Source organism: Cupressus sempervirens, chromosome 7 (assembly GCF_028749045.1).
Source record: "Cupressus sempervirens isolate cs-2001-9-10 chromosome 7, ASM2874904v1, whole genome shotgun sequence".
NCBI classification, from domain to species: Eukaryota; Viridiplantae; Streptophyta; class Pinopsida; order Cupressales; family Cupressaceae; genus Cupressus; species Cupressus sempervirens.
The window spans coordinates 390,261,548-390,275,318 of record NC_143124.1 but is presented as its reverse complement, the minus strand read 5'-3'; the positions used below and the strand labels follow the sequence as shown (position 1 = coordinate 390,275,318).

The window sequence follows — 13,771 nt, the reverse complement described above, 5'->3', positions numbered from 1 at the left end:
TAAAGTATCTAAAGATAGATGAATACTACCATAATAGAGTTATGCTAATTCATCTTACAAGCCATATGAGTATAGTACCATACATTGAGGATTCATTGGTGTATGTGAATAAGTTAAATTAATAGTGGAAATCTTATCTTTGACCATATGAGAATCTTATGTTAACTATATGAGTGGAGGGGTGAGAAAGGTGGTTTTCATATGTGAGAATTATGGGTGATGTATATTGGAGCTGTAAAATTAGATAAGGTGGGTGTTTCTCATATGAGAAAGTTATGAGTGATGTACAATGAACATGCAAAATTGGATAATTTAGAAGTGTGTTGTATGGCGGAGGATGTGTTCCATATGGTTAGGTGTCTCATCAATACAATATAGTTTCCTATAAATTAAAGCCATAAAATAGTATTTGTGAATGATTTAATTTAGGTAACAAAATTTTCCATATTTGATTTAAATGGTGAGATAATATATTATTATTATAATGATCTTCCTTTTCAACTTTAATAACATACCTAGACTTGTTTATTAGTTGTATCTTTTTAGCAAAGTTCTACCCAAACATCTTAAACATTTATATTGATAACTTGTTATTATTTATTTCTCCTGCATAAGGGAGTTATATATAATTAATGCTAATGTACAAACGTTATTCATAGTCTTTAATTTGTTTTCTACAATAGCGAAAAACACTATGCACAAATAAATTAATAATAATAACAATTACTGTATTTTATCACAAAGTCGTCCAGCATTTTGTTTGTCAATATCCAAGCTGAAATCAACCTGCCACGTGGAGGTCTCCTTCTATCGTAATAATACAGTTTGTCTATCGTTGGCCAGGAATGTCCTGACCGGGAAACCACTTGACGTCCATGTTTCCATGGTTTCCCGGGATAGAGAAGACTGGGCTAGGATATATTGGACATCTGCACCTAGACCTTTAATATTGTGAAGTAGGTATCCCTTTTGTTTTTAAGATCGGTTCTATTTATCTGTAACCGTACTAGAAGTAAACTGATATGCGTATTTAATAAGGAAAGCAGGACAATTTAGATAGAGATAAACAATTTGAAATTAGCGATTACTGGAGATACAGATGTAATAATAATAACAATTTGAGAGCATGCACAATGGTATGTTGTTACAAACGAAGGACAAAAATACTAATTTATGGTATGTTGTTACAAACGAAAGACAAATACTAATTCATGACGGGAGGAATGCTCTGGGGATTCCTGAAAAAGTTGTGGGGATCTGCTTGCGTTTTCGCCTTGACAAGCCTATCAAAATTTCCATGGAAATAACTTTCACCCCAAGCTCTGGCCTCTTCAACAGAGGCACTACCATTGAAAGAACTGCCTAGATCAAGGCCCAGATAGTTCACATACGCAGACCTGGGAGAGTGCGAGACATAAGGCTCCATGTACTTGTAAAGCTTTGTCATCCATTCGAGGTAATAATCATCCTGACTCTTGTCAGTCCAGGTAACCATATACTGCAGGCCAAACAAAGTCCCCGCCCGATGGCGAAAAGGGATCGCAGAAGAAGGTATTGCTTCCATTACCCCTCCGTGAGGATTCAAATTCAGAAAGGTGGTCGACTCTTCTTCCAAGATGGACAACGTGTAGAATATGAACACCTAGACAATCTGATTTATAACAGAAAAGAAGACAAACAAACAAATAAACAGGCCTTCAAACACAATCTGTATTCAGAAACAGGGTATGCTCTGGTTTAGAATAGAATCAAATGAATAACTTTTTATTACAGATTACACAGATTTTCCAGAACTCATTCAATTTAATACCACTGCTGGTATATTTATTTAGAAAATAACTAATTAAAACTACTTCCTAATCTTGAGTTCTATACGGTAGCTTCAGCATGATTGCATGCATTATTAAGCATCAAATTTAGGAATTTATATGACTACTAATAAACTTTCTAAAAAAACCTGCCGATAATCATGCAATATAATAAGACTTTTATGTTAACTGTTATGAGCTGAAAGATCAGCGATGGAACTGGAGTTTGCCATTTCTGAACAGCATCAATCTTGGCATTAATCTTCATACTCCCCCTTGATGCTGAGAGGACTAAGAATTCGATCTCTGAGTACCAAAAACTGATCTTTTATAACTGCCTTTGTGAAGATGTCTGGGATTTGCTCCTTTGTGCTGATGTACTTCAACTCAACCGCTTTATTTTGTACCAAATCTCTGATAAAATGTTGTTTTAGATCAAAGTGTTTGGTCCTACTATGATGAACCGAATTCTTGGCCAATTTAATGGCACTTATGTTGTCACAAAAAATCACAGTAGACTAAACCTGTATCTCTCCAATTTCTTCAAGAAGCTTTCTAAGCCATAAAGCTTGTGTGCCAGCTGAAGTGATCGCAACATATTTTGCTTTTGTAGAAGAGGGAGCAACCATACTTTTCTTCTTTGAACTCCATGTAATTAAACCAGAACGCAAAGAAAAATAATTACCAGATGTAAATTTTCGGTCATCCAAATGACTTTTCCAATCTGAATCACTAAAGCCAACAAGCTCAAACTTATTAGAAGAATAGTAAATGCCAAAATGTACTGTGCTTTTCACATACCTCAAAATTCTCTTGGCTGACTTCATATGTTTCTTTGATGAATTTGTCATATACCTTGAAATCAATGAAACTGAATAAGCAATATCAAGCCTTGTGTGAGTTTAAAACATCAAACTCCCCACAATGCTCCTATATAATGTCTCATCAACAATTTTAGCACCATCATCTTGTGAAGAACCTCCTTATAGCAATATCGTGAGAATGCTCGAAATAACAGAATACAAAGTGATAGCAGAACTCAGAATGAATCTACTGATCGCAGGCCACTACGAGGGGGTAACCTCCTTTGAGCAAGCTCAATACAATAAATTCGTCCGTGCCCATCAAGGGCCTCAACCTATTCTTATATACTGAGTACGATCTAGAAAAGTAATACTACCTATGCATGTGGGATAATAAAATATACTCACGGGACGACTTACAAAGCACATGCGTCCAACAACACTACTCTGACAAAATAAACAGAAGGAACACACAGGTTCCTAACATCCCCTCTCCCTTAGAAAAAAGCTTTGTCCTCAAAGCTTAAGGTGTGGAAATTGTTGTTGAATCTGAAGAAGGGGTTCCCAGGTAGCATCCTCTGGTTGCATGCCATGCCACTGAATCAAGACCTCAGAGATGGAGCAAGAGCGAAGCTGGCGAGTGCGCTGGTCAATGATTGCCACCGGCTCCAGGATAATGGATCCTTCCGTATCCATTTCAGGGAGAGTAGTTTGTGCTCTGATAGTGGTACCCAGAACTTTCTTTAGACAAGAAACATGAAAGACTGGATGAATGCGGGAAGAAGGAGGAAGTTCCAGTTTATAAGCAACTGAACCAATCTTCTGCAGAACCTTGTAAGGCCCATAAAATTTTGGGGTCAGCTTATGACGCCCTTTCAGCTTTAGGGAGGATTGTTTGTATGGCTGTAGACGAAGAAAAACCATATCCCCAACTTGAAATGAGCGCTCAGAACGGTGTTGATCTGCTTGCTGTTTCATCCGATTACGGGCCATGTGAAGATTATCCTGTAAGGTACGAAGAATCTGATCCCTGCTGCGGAGAACTATGTCAACTGCCTGGACTGGTGAGCTGTTGGGAGTGTAAGGAAGGAGCACTGGAGGTGCCTGACCATAGACTGCTTCATATGGAGTCATTTTAGAGGCAGTGTGGTAAGAGGTATTGTACCACCATTCAGCTAAAGGGAGCCACTTGGCCCACTGATGTTGCTGTTCGGAAGTGAAGCAACGAAGATAAGTTTCCAAGCATTTATTGACAATTTCAGTTTGACCATCAGTTTGTGGGTGATAGCCCGAACTCATCTTCAGTTTGGTGCCAGTTTTCTGAAACAGTTCAGTCCAAAAATGACTGGTAAAAGTTGCATCACGATCAGAGACAATGGAAGAAGGGAGTCCATGAAGACGAAATATCTGGTCCATGAAGATTTGTGCAACAGAGGAGGCAGTATAGGGGTGGCTGAGGGCACAAAAATGACTATATTTCGAGAGACGATCAACCACAACCAAGATCACTGTCTTGCCACCGGATTTAGGAAGCCCTTCAATGAAATCCATAGAAATATCAGTCCAAATCCGTGTAGGGATGGGCAATGGTTCGAGCAAGCCAGGAAGGAGGGTCGTTTCACCCTTGTGGCGTTGGCAAGTATCACATTCAGCCACCATCTGTTGAATCGTCTGTTTCATCCCTTTCCAAAAGAAGTTTCTCCTTGCTCGCTCATAAGTTTTGAGGAAGCCTGAGTGCCCTGCTGAAGGAGAAGCATGGAGTTCATAAAAAATAGCCTGATGTAGAGCTGGGTTCTGAGGAAGCACTAGCCGACCCTTGTATCGAAGAGAAGCACCATCCCAAGAGTAATGTGGTAGAGCAGAAGGATTATTGGCTAGCTGGTGAATGATTTGAGATAAAGAAGAGTCACTGTCATAGCCCTGCTGAACAGATGCTAACCAATTGGGAATGGGCATAGAAATAGCGGAAAGGGAAGCTTGATTATCAAATGTGCGAGAAAGAGCATCTGCCACAATATTCTCCTTACCCTTCTTGTAGGTGATCTCATAATCATACCCCATGAGTTTGCTGACCCATTTCTGTTGTGTAGGAGAGGATACCCGTTGTTCCAGGAAGTATTTCAGACTTTGGTGATCGGTTTTGATGCAAAAATGACTCCCTAAGAGGTATGGCCGCCACTTCTGTACAGCATGCAAAATAGCCATCATTTCTTTTTCATAAGTAGAGAGGGCTAGATTCTTACCAGAGAGGGCTTTGCTAGTGAACGCAATAGGATGGTCATCTTGCAGGAGAACAGCACCCAATCCATTGCCGCAAGCATCACTCTCAATAGTGAAGGGTTTGGAAAAATCTGGCATCGCGAGAACAGGTGTACTGCACATAGCCTGTTTCAGTTGTTCAAATGCAGTCTCAGCAACAGGGGTCCAGGAGAAGGCATCCTTTTTTAATAGAGCTATCAATGGTGCTGCAATTTTCCCGTAATCTTTGACAAACTTGCGGTAGTAGCCAGTCAACCCCAAAAAACCCCGAAGGCTCTTGAGAGTTTTAGAATGCGGCCAAGTTTTCATGGCATCTATTTTTGTAGGATCCACCCGCACTCTATGGTGTGCAACAATATGCCCGAGATACTCCACTTCCGCCTGGCCAAACACACATTTAGATAGTTTTGCACAGAGTTGATGATCAGAGAGAAGTTGCAAGACAAGCTCCAGATGATGGAGATGCTCAGCCCAAGTTTTGCTATATATGAGGATATCATCAAAGAAGACCAGAATGAATTTCCGGAGGTATGGTCGAAATATGTTATTCATCACTGCCTGAAATGTTGAAGGAGCATTCGTGAGGCCAAAGGGCATGACTAAAAATTCATAGTGACCATCATGTGTGCGGAAGGCAGTTTTAGGTATATCCTCCTCATTAACCCGAATTTGATGATACCCAGAACGAAGATCTAACTTGGAGAAAAAATGAGCCCCATGAAGTTCATCAAGAAGTTCATCAACAACTGGAATGGGGAACTTGTCCTTTATAGTGAGATGATTAAGTGCTCGGAAATCAATGCAAAGTCGCCATGACCCATCTTTTTTGCGAACAAGCAGAACTGGAGAAGAAAAGGAACTGGTACTAGGGCGAATAATACCTTGCTTCAGTAAGTCACGGACAAGTATCTCGATTTCGGTCTTCTGATGAAATGGGTAGCGGTAGGGCCTGATGTTGGGCGAAACACTGCCAGGAAGGAGCTGAATACGGTGGTCCTCTGGACGAGAAGGAGGTAATCCCACAGGTTCAGCAAATATACCAGAATACTTGTCCAAAATGTGTTGGAGATCGGCAGGAGTGCTAGAGACTGCTGATGGCTGCATCTGAATGGAATGGAGCTGAGCGATGACACCATGTGAATTCTTCTTAAGAAGTTTTTCCATACGGTGGGAACTGATGATGCTGAGAGACCCTGGTTGTAAGCCTTTCAAAGTGTGTTGGTGCCCCTCGGCTGAAAACTGCATCCAAAGTTCAACAAAATCCCAGAGAATGGGGCCAAGAGTGCGTAACCATTGGGCACCCAAAACCACATCACAGCCACCTAAGGGTAAGGCAAACATGTCAGAGCGCATGTTATAATCTCCAATAGAGAGACGCACATTGCGACATTTCCCTTTACAAGGTAAAGTGCCCCCATTGGCAATCATGACTTCAAAGCTAGAGCAGGGATGGATAAAGCAATCAGCCTGTTTGGCTATTCGTGGATCAATGAAGTTATGAGTGCTACCAGAATCAATGAGTATAGTAAGAGGGATCTTCTTGAAGAAACCCTGGACCCGCATGGTTTGTGGAGTAGTGACTCCTGCCAAAGCATGGACAGATATCTCTGGTGGAGCTTCTGGTGAAGGAGGTTCAGGCTGGTGAGGCTCAACCGCATCATCCACTGTTTCCTGAGCATCTACATATTCTTCCAGTTCCGGTGGAGAGTCCACATCCAAGAGATAGAGCTTTTGCTGAACACATCTATGGCCCCGAGACCATTTCTCATCACAATTATAACAAAGCCCTTTGTCTCGCCTGACTCGCATCTCTGTTTCAGACAAGTGCTTGATCGGAGTAGTTCTGGGAGCTGGTATGACTGGAGGGTTGTGAGAACCTGTATTTCTGAATGGAACAAAATTAGATCTGGAGCGTTGTAGAGCACTAATCTTGTCTTCCGCTAACTTAGCCAACCCAAGGGCTTCCATCATTGTAGTAGGTCGAAACATTTTGACTTCTGAGCAAAGTGCATCCTTCAGACCACTGACAAAACAACTACGGAAGAATTCATCAGACAAGCCCTCTGTGTGATTAGCTAATTTTTCAAACTCTGTTTGGTATTCTCTTACAGTGCCTGTTTGACGCAGTTTAGTAAGTGCTCCTATGAAATCATCAAAGGAACTAGGGCCAAAGCGCTCCAAAATGAGGGTGCACAATTCTGTCCATGTTGGGCCTACATTAGCCTTGATGTACCAACGGAACCATTGAAGAGCTTCATGTTCCAAATGAAAAGATGCAAGGGGGACTTTGTGGTTATCCAAAGTATTATGCAAGCTGAAATACTGCTCTGCCCTATAGATCCATCCAGTCGGATCAGAACCATCGAAGCGTGGAAAATCAAGCTTTGGTCCACGGAAATTGCCAGAAGAGGACCCAGTATCTCCTGAATGGTTTCGGCTCATGGCTGACTGCTGAAAGTTAAGACCCAGAATTTTGTCATCCAGATCTTGAAGTTTGGTTTTGAGGGATGCCATTTCTTCTTCCATGATTTTTGCTCCTGTACGCGTAACAACCATAAAGCAAGGTTTTTTTTTTTTTTTTTTTTTTTTTTTTTTTTTTTTTTTTTTTTTTTTGGAATGGGTAGAAGATGAGAAACAAAAACTTTTTTAGTTACGGCAAACTTGGATTTGGGTAAAACTCAGATAGGAAATGGGTGTTCGACGGGTGGTGGGAGACTATCTGGGGACAAGGGAAACAGAAAAATGAGGGTTTCAAGGGTAGGGAGGCGAACGACTTAGAAAAATTCACTCACAGACAGAACAACTGAAAAGAGTTATTGCAATAACAAGAGATATTGGAAGTGAGAGGAACCTGAAGGCCACGACAGAAAAAAAAATTTGATGTAATTTCCACCCAGCGAGCCCAAGAGAGTGCTCTGATACCAGATGTGAAGAACCTCCTTATAGCAATATCGTGAGAATGCTCGAAATAACAGAATACAAAGTGATAGCAGAACTCAGAATGAATCTACTGATCGCAGGCCACTTCGAGGGGGTAACCTCCTTTGAGCAAGCTCAATACAATAAATTCGTCCGTGCCCATCAAGGGCCTCAACCTATTCTTATATACTGAGTACGATCTAGAAAAGTAATACTACCTATGCATGTGGGATAATAAAATATACTCACGGGACACACAGGTTCCTAACACATCTCTACATAATGTAACTCCATGAGAAATTGGAGTGGAAAGAGGTTTACAATCAGCCATATGAAATTTCTTCAACATATTTTTTGCATACTTTTCTTCACAAATAAAAATTTCATCTTTACTTTGATAAACCTCCATGCCAAGAAAGTACTTCATGAGACCTAAATCTTTCATCTCAAACTCATTCCTCATAGCAACTTTAAATTCATCTTTCATCTTTGAACTACTACCCGTATATAACAAATCATCAACATACAAACTCACAATGAGAATATTATTACTTTCTTGTTTGTAGTAAAGGGTAGGTTCACTCTTACTTCTTTGAAAGCCATTCTGCTGAAAATATCCATCTATTCTTGCATACCATGCACGTGGTGCTTGCTTGAGGCCATACAAAGCCTTCTTCAACTTGTAGACATAATCTTCTTTGCCTTGAATCTCAAAACCTTGTGGCTATCCCACATATACCTCTTCTTCTAAGTACCTATTCAAGAAGGCAGTTTTCACATTCATGTGATGAATACTCCATTTCTTTTGAGCTGCAAGAGAGATTAGCATCCTAATAGTTTCTTGTCTTGCTACTGGTGCAAAAGTTTTTTCATAATCAATGCCATACTTTTGAGTAAAACCTTTAGCAACCAATCTTGCCTTGTGTCTTTCAACACTCCCATCATTATTATACTTGGTCTTATAGACCCATTTTGTGCCAATCTTCTTCTTCTTATGTGGAAGATCTACAAGCTCCCATGTTTCATTCCTATCAATGGAATCCATCTCTTCATTCTTTGCTTGCATCCAAACCTCATTAGCACATGTATCCTCAAAACATGGCTCAAAATCAGCTTTAGCAAGTAATGCAAAATTTACTATCTCACCTATTGGATCTTCTTCATGTGCTTGATTTTGACACCTCTCATAGATATCACTCAATCTTCTTATCTTCCTTGGAGGACTTGAGAATGGACTTGCTCTTGGGATTGGTAAGGGATTTCTTGGTGGGCTTGGCGATCTTGAAATAGAACCATTAGCTGGCTGCTCATTATCATTATCAACAATATCATCATCATCCAAAATTGATTTTGGCTTTTCAACATGTTATTTTTAATGACTATAAACCCCCCTTCATAAAAAATCACATCTCTTGAAACAACAATCTTATTAGTAATAGGACTGAATAATCTATAAGCTTTGCTTTCCTCACTATAGCCCACAAAAATACATGATTCACTTTTAGCATCTAGCTTTTGTCTATTCTAATCAGGGATGCAAACATAAGCCAAACAACAAAAAAATTTAAAATGATTTACGTTAGGCTTTTTCTCATACCATGCTTCATATGGAGTCATCTTGTGTAGGGCACTTGTAGGACTCCTGTTGAGAATATATACAGCTGTAGCAACTAAATCAGCCCAATAAGAATTGTTCAAACCCTTGGTTTGTAACATGCTCCTTGCCATTTCTACCACACTACAGTTCTTCCTTTCAACCACTCCATTTTGTTGGAGTGTGTATGTAGTTGTGAGTTGTCTTTTGATGCCATTCATCTCACAAAAATTTTAAAAATCATTTGAACAAAACTCTCCTCCTCAATCTATTCTCAAACATCTGATTGTGTTCCCTTTCTCATTCTCTACACGAGCTTTAAATCTCTTGAATGTATCAAAGGCTTTCTCCTTAGTCTTCAAAAAATATACCCAACACATGCGTGAGTAATCATCAATAAAAGTAATGAAATATGATGAGTTACCTAAGCTTTGTGTTTGCATTGGACGAAAAATATCTAAATGAATAAGCTGAAGTGGGTATTGGGCGCTCCATGCATTGCCTTTTGGAAATGATTCCCTTGAATGTTTCCCTTTTGCACACCCTTCTCAAATCTGTTTATGCTCTTCAACCTTAGGCAATCCAAGAACTAATGCATTTGATGTTAGATTTTTCAAACTATTGAAATTCAAATGGCCATACCTGAGATGCCACAACCAACTTTTATCCTCATAAGCCATATTGACAAGCTGATTATCATTTTGACCAAACTTCAAAGGAAACATCATATTCTTTGTCATAGGAACAATTGTAATCACTTTATTTTTCCGATTCTTATCATAGATAGTACATTGCATGTTTTCAAATACCACTCTATAATTCTTCTCACATAGCTGCCCAACACTCAATAAATCATGCTTCAACTTGGGAGTATAATAAATATCTTGAACACTTTTCATACCTTCCTTTGTCTGAACATCCATGGCTCCTTTGGCCGCAACATCCACAGTATTGTTATTACCAAGAGTAATATTGGATCTGTAACTATCATCAAGCTTTGAAAATATTTTTTTGTTACCAGACATATGGTTAGAGCATCCAGAATCCAAATACGGAACATCATTCACATTACTTTCACCTTTCCCATAACACAAAAATAAATTACCCGAAGAAGGATCCTCGTCTTGTTGGGCATAATTTGTATTATTGTTACCTAATTTTAGTCTACACTCTTTCTCAAAATGTTCGTACTTATTGCAATGATAGCATTGGATGTTCCTTTTATTAAATTTGCCTCTACATCTTCCTCCTTGAGCACCCCCTCTTCCTCTAGATCCTCTTGAAAAATTCTGATTTTGGCCCCTTCCCGAGCCTTTGTTGTTGTTATTACTGCTACTAGCACCATCGTTCTTTGAAATTTGCAATTGAGAAGCAAAAGCCTTCTCATTAACATCAGTAGATGTGTCCCTTATTCTATCCTGATGTGATATAAGAGATCCAACCAATTCATCATACTCCATGGTAGCTAAATTTTTGCTTTCTTTTATGACAATTACTACAATATTCCATCTTGGGGTTAGAGATCTCAATATCTTTTGTATTATTTGCTATTGAGTAATAGATTCACCCAAAGTGGCCATTTTTTATGAGTCACATCTTTCACTCTCACATAGAAATCTCCCACACTCTTTGTCTCCTTCATCTTCAAGTTCTCATATTCTCTTTTCAAGGATTGTAGCTTCACAACCTTGATCTGATCATTGCCATGGTAAGCATCTTTTATAGTCTTCCAAGCCTCTTTTGCTTTCTATGCATCAGCAATTCGAGGAAACAAGCTCTTATCAAGAGCCATCTAAGTGTGAAACAATGTCATTGCATTTTTCTTCTCAACTTCTTTCTTTAATCTTCTGTCATTAGGTTGGAGAGTATTCCAATCTGCAGGCTCTTCATATCCGGATTCATCCGTCTCCCAAAAATCTTTCCCAATCAAAAAAGTCTTCATCTTGATTGACCAATATTGGTAATCAACTCCATGAAACTCTACGATTTGCAAATTGTTTGCCATGCTGCTGTCTTTCAAACACCTTCAGCTCTGATACCAAAATGTAAAATATGAACACCTAGACAATTTGATTTATAACAGCAAAGAAGACAAACAAACAAATAAACAGGCCTTCAAATACAATCTGTACTCAGAAACAGAGTACGCTTTGGTTTAGAAGAGAATCAAATGAATAACTTTTTATTACAGATTACACAGATTTTCCAGAACTCATTACATTTAATACCACTGCTGGTATATTTATTTAGAAAATAACTAATTAAAACTACTTCCTAATCTTGAGTTCTATACAGCAGCTTCAGCATGATTGCATGCATTATTAACATTATTAAGCATCAAATTTAGGAATTTATATGACTACTGATAAACTTTCTAAAAAAAACTGCCGATATCCATGCAATATAATAAGACTTTTATGTTAACTGTTATGAGCTGAAAGATCAGCAGTGGAACTGGAGTTTGCCATTTCTGAACAGCATCAATTTTGGCATTAATCTTCACAACATGCCACTGATCCCTGATTTTGGAATTAGGGCTTTGGCGAAATGTGATTTGATTTTGAAGTAATATTTGCTGGGATAGTACCGGTCAGATATGTTTTTGAGGTCGGAATTGAAATAGGCTATGCTATCTACCCAGTTCATTTCATGTGTTTCATTCGCCGCCATTCCCAAGTGTGGAAATACCTTTCCTACTTTTACTAAGAGCTCGTCCTTCTGCCCAAGATACAGTCCATGGAATGCGGCTCTGCTAACTTTGGTGTCGTTTACATTGACACCTGCTAACTGTACTCGCATTGTTATGCCCTCGTCCATTTTAGGGACCAAATACTACCATCTGTACACAAGATCTGTAACGTTTTCTTTGCCGTATCTCAGCACAGTGAAGGTCGTGACAGTTGAAGGCACGCTCACCAGCCTGATTTTCCACGCGAAAACAAGGCCCCAGCTGCCACCGCCGCCGCCTCTCAAAGCCCAAAACACATCCTCCCCCATTGTACTTTTATCCATAACCTTCCCGGAGGCATCTATCAACAAGGCATCCAGAGTATTATCCGCTGCGAGCCCATATTTTCTAAACATGAAGCTCTGACCGCCGCCTGAAATATGACCGCCAACTCCAATCGTCGCACAGATCCCCGCCGAAAAAGCCAGATTGGGGGAACTAATCGCGGCGGCAGAATAAATCTCCCCCAATGTGGCGCCCGCTTCCACCCAGGCAGACTTCGACGCTGTATTGATTGTGATCTTGTTTAGCATGGCGAGTTCAATTAGCGCGAAGGGAACGTCAGACGTGTACGAAAGGCCTTCGTAGCTGTGACCTCCGCTGCGAACACGGACCTCCCAGCTATTTTTTATCCTGCACACTACTGATTGTTGCAGCTGGCTTTTGTTTAGAGGAACGATGATAGTATAGGGTTTGGACACTTGGGGCTCTGTGAATCTGAGGTTCTGCGCAGAGAAATCAAGCAAAGGATCGAAGTATGACGAGGAGATGGCCGTGACGTTTGTTACACCACCTGCTTGCAAGCATGACAACAATCCATCTCCATTTGGATTTTGTGCTGCAGCCCAAGTGCCACAGAGTGTGATAAGCAGGAACAATGGTTTACAAGACTTGTCCATATCTTGGCCTAGCTAAATGGTTTTCATTGCTTGTTTAGGGAGAGATACATTGAAATTCATAGGCGCGAGTTTAATCTTCTGGGTATGGGATAACATCCTGTGAGTTCTGGTCAAACAGCCAGCTATGAGGTGGTCATGCAAGCCAACATAAACAATGAATAGGTTGATTGTGATACATAATTTTTGTTTTGATGAGAACATGGCGCCTATTCGAATTCAACTCTTTAATATACGGATCTTGACCACTGACTCTTCGCTTATCCCTCCACTCCAGTGCTCCACTTTTAAAATCGTTGTCTCGGTTGGAATGTCTGACCAGTGACTATTATATTTTCTCGATTCATTGTGATTGAGAATAACTAACAACCATCTAGATGTTCAACGCTTTGAAAATCGATTGTTGTTATTCAAGTATTATTTGATGTTTAATTTGATTTATACACTAAAGAGTTTGAATTCAAAGATGACAAGATTCGAAGGACAAAAAACAATGACAAACATGTTTTGGGAATTTGATTGTACAATTTGTTTTTTATTTGATTTTTTTTAATCTTTGGAAAAATCATCCAATGTGATTTGAAATGTTGATGTATAAATTTACACACAATGAGTTTTCAGAAACTGTTTTTCATTATTAATGGGTTGTGGATATCTTCCAATAGTCAATCAAAATTTAGGTTTCTCTAACATTTTTGTTATAGTTTCATAAAACAAATGGGTTGTGGATATCTTCCAATAGTCAATCAATATTTAGGTTTGTC

At 39.5% G+C, this 13,771-nt stretch overlaps 2 pseudogenes; both read right to left on the bottom strand.

Annotated features, from left to right (window-relative positions):
* Positions 1 to 1,057: 1,057 nt before the first annotated feature.
* On the bottom strand, positions 1,058 to 2,076 carry LOC149547149 (berberine bridge enzyme-like 24 pseudogene; annotated as a pseudogene).
* A 9,665-nt stretch (positions 2,077 to 11,741) lies between these two features.
* LOC149547148 (reticuline oxidase-like) lies at positions 11,742 to 13,237 on the bottom strand (annotated as a pseudogene).
* Positions 13,238 to 13,771: the final 534 nt, after the last annotated feature.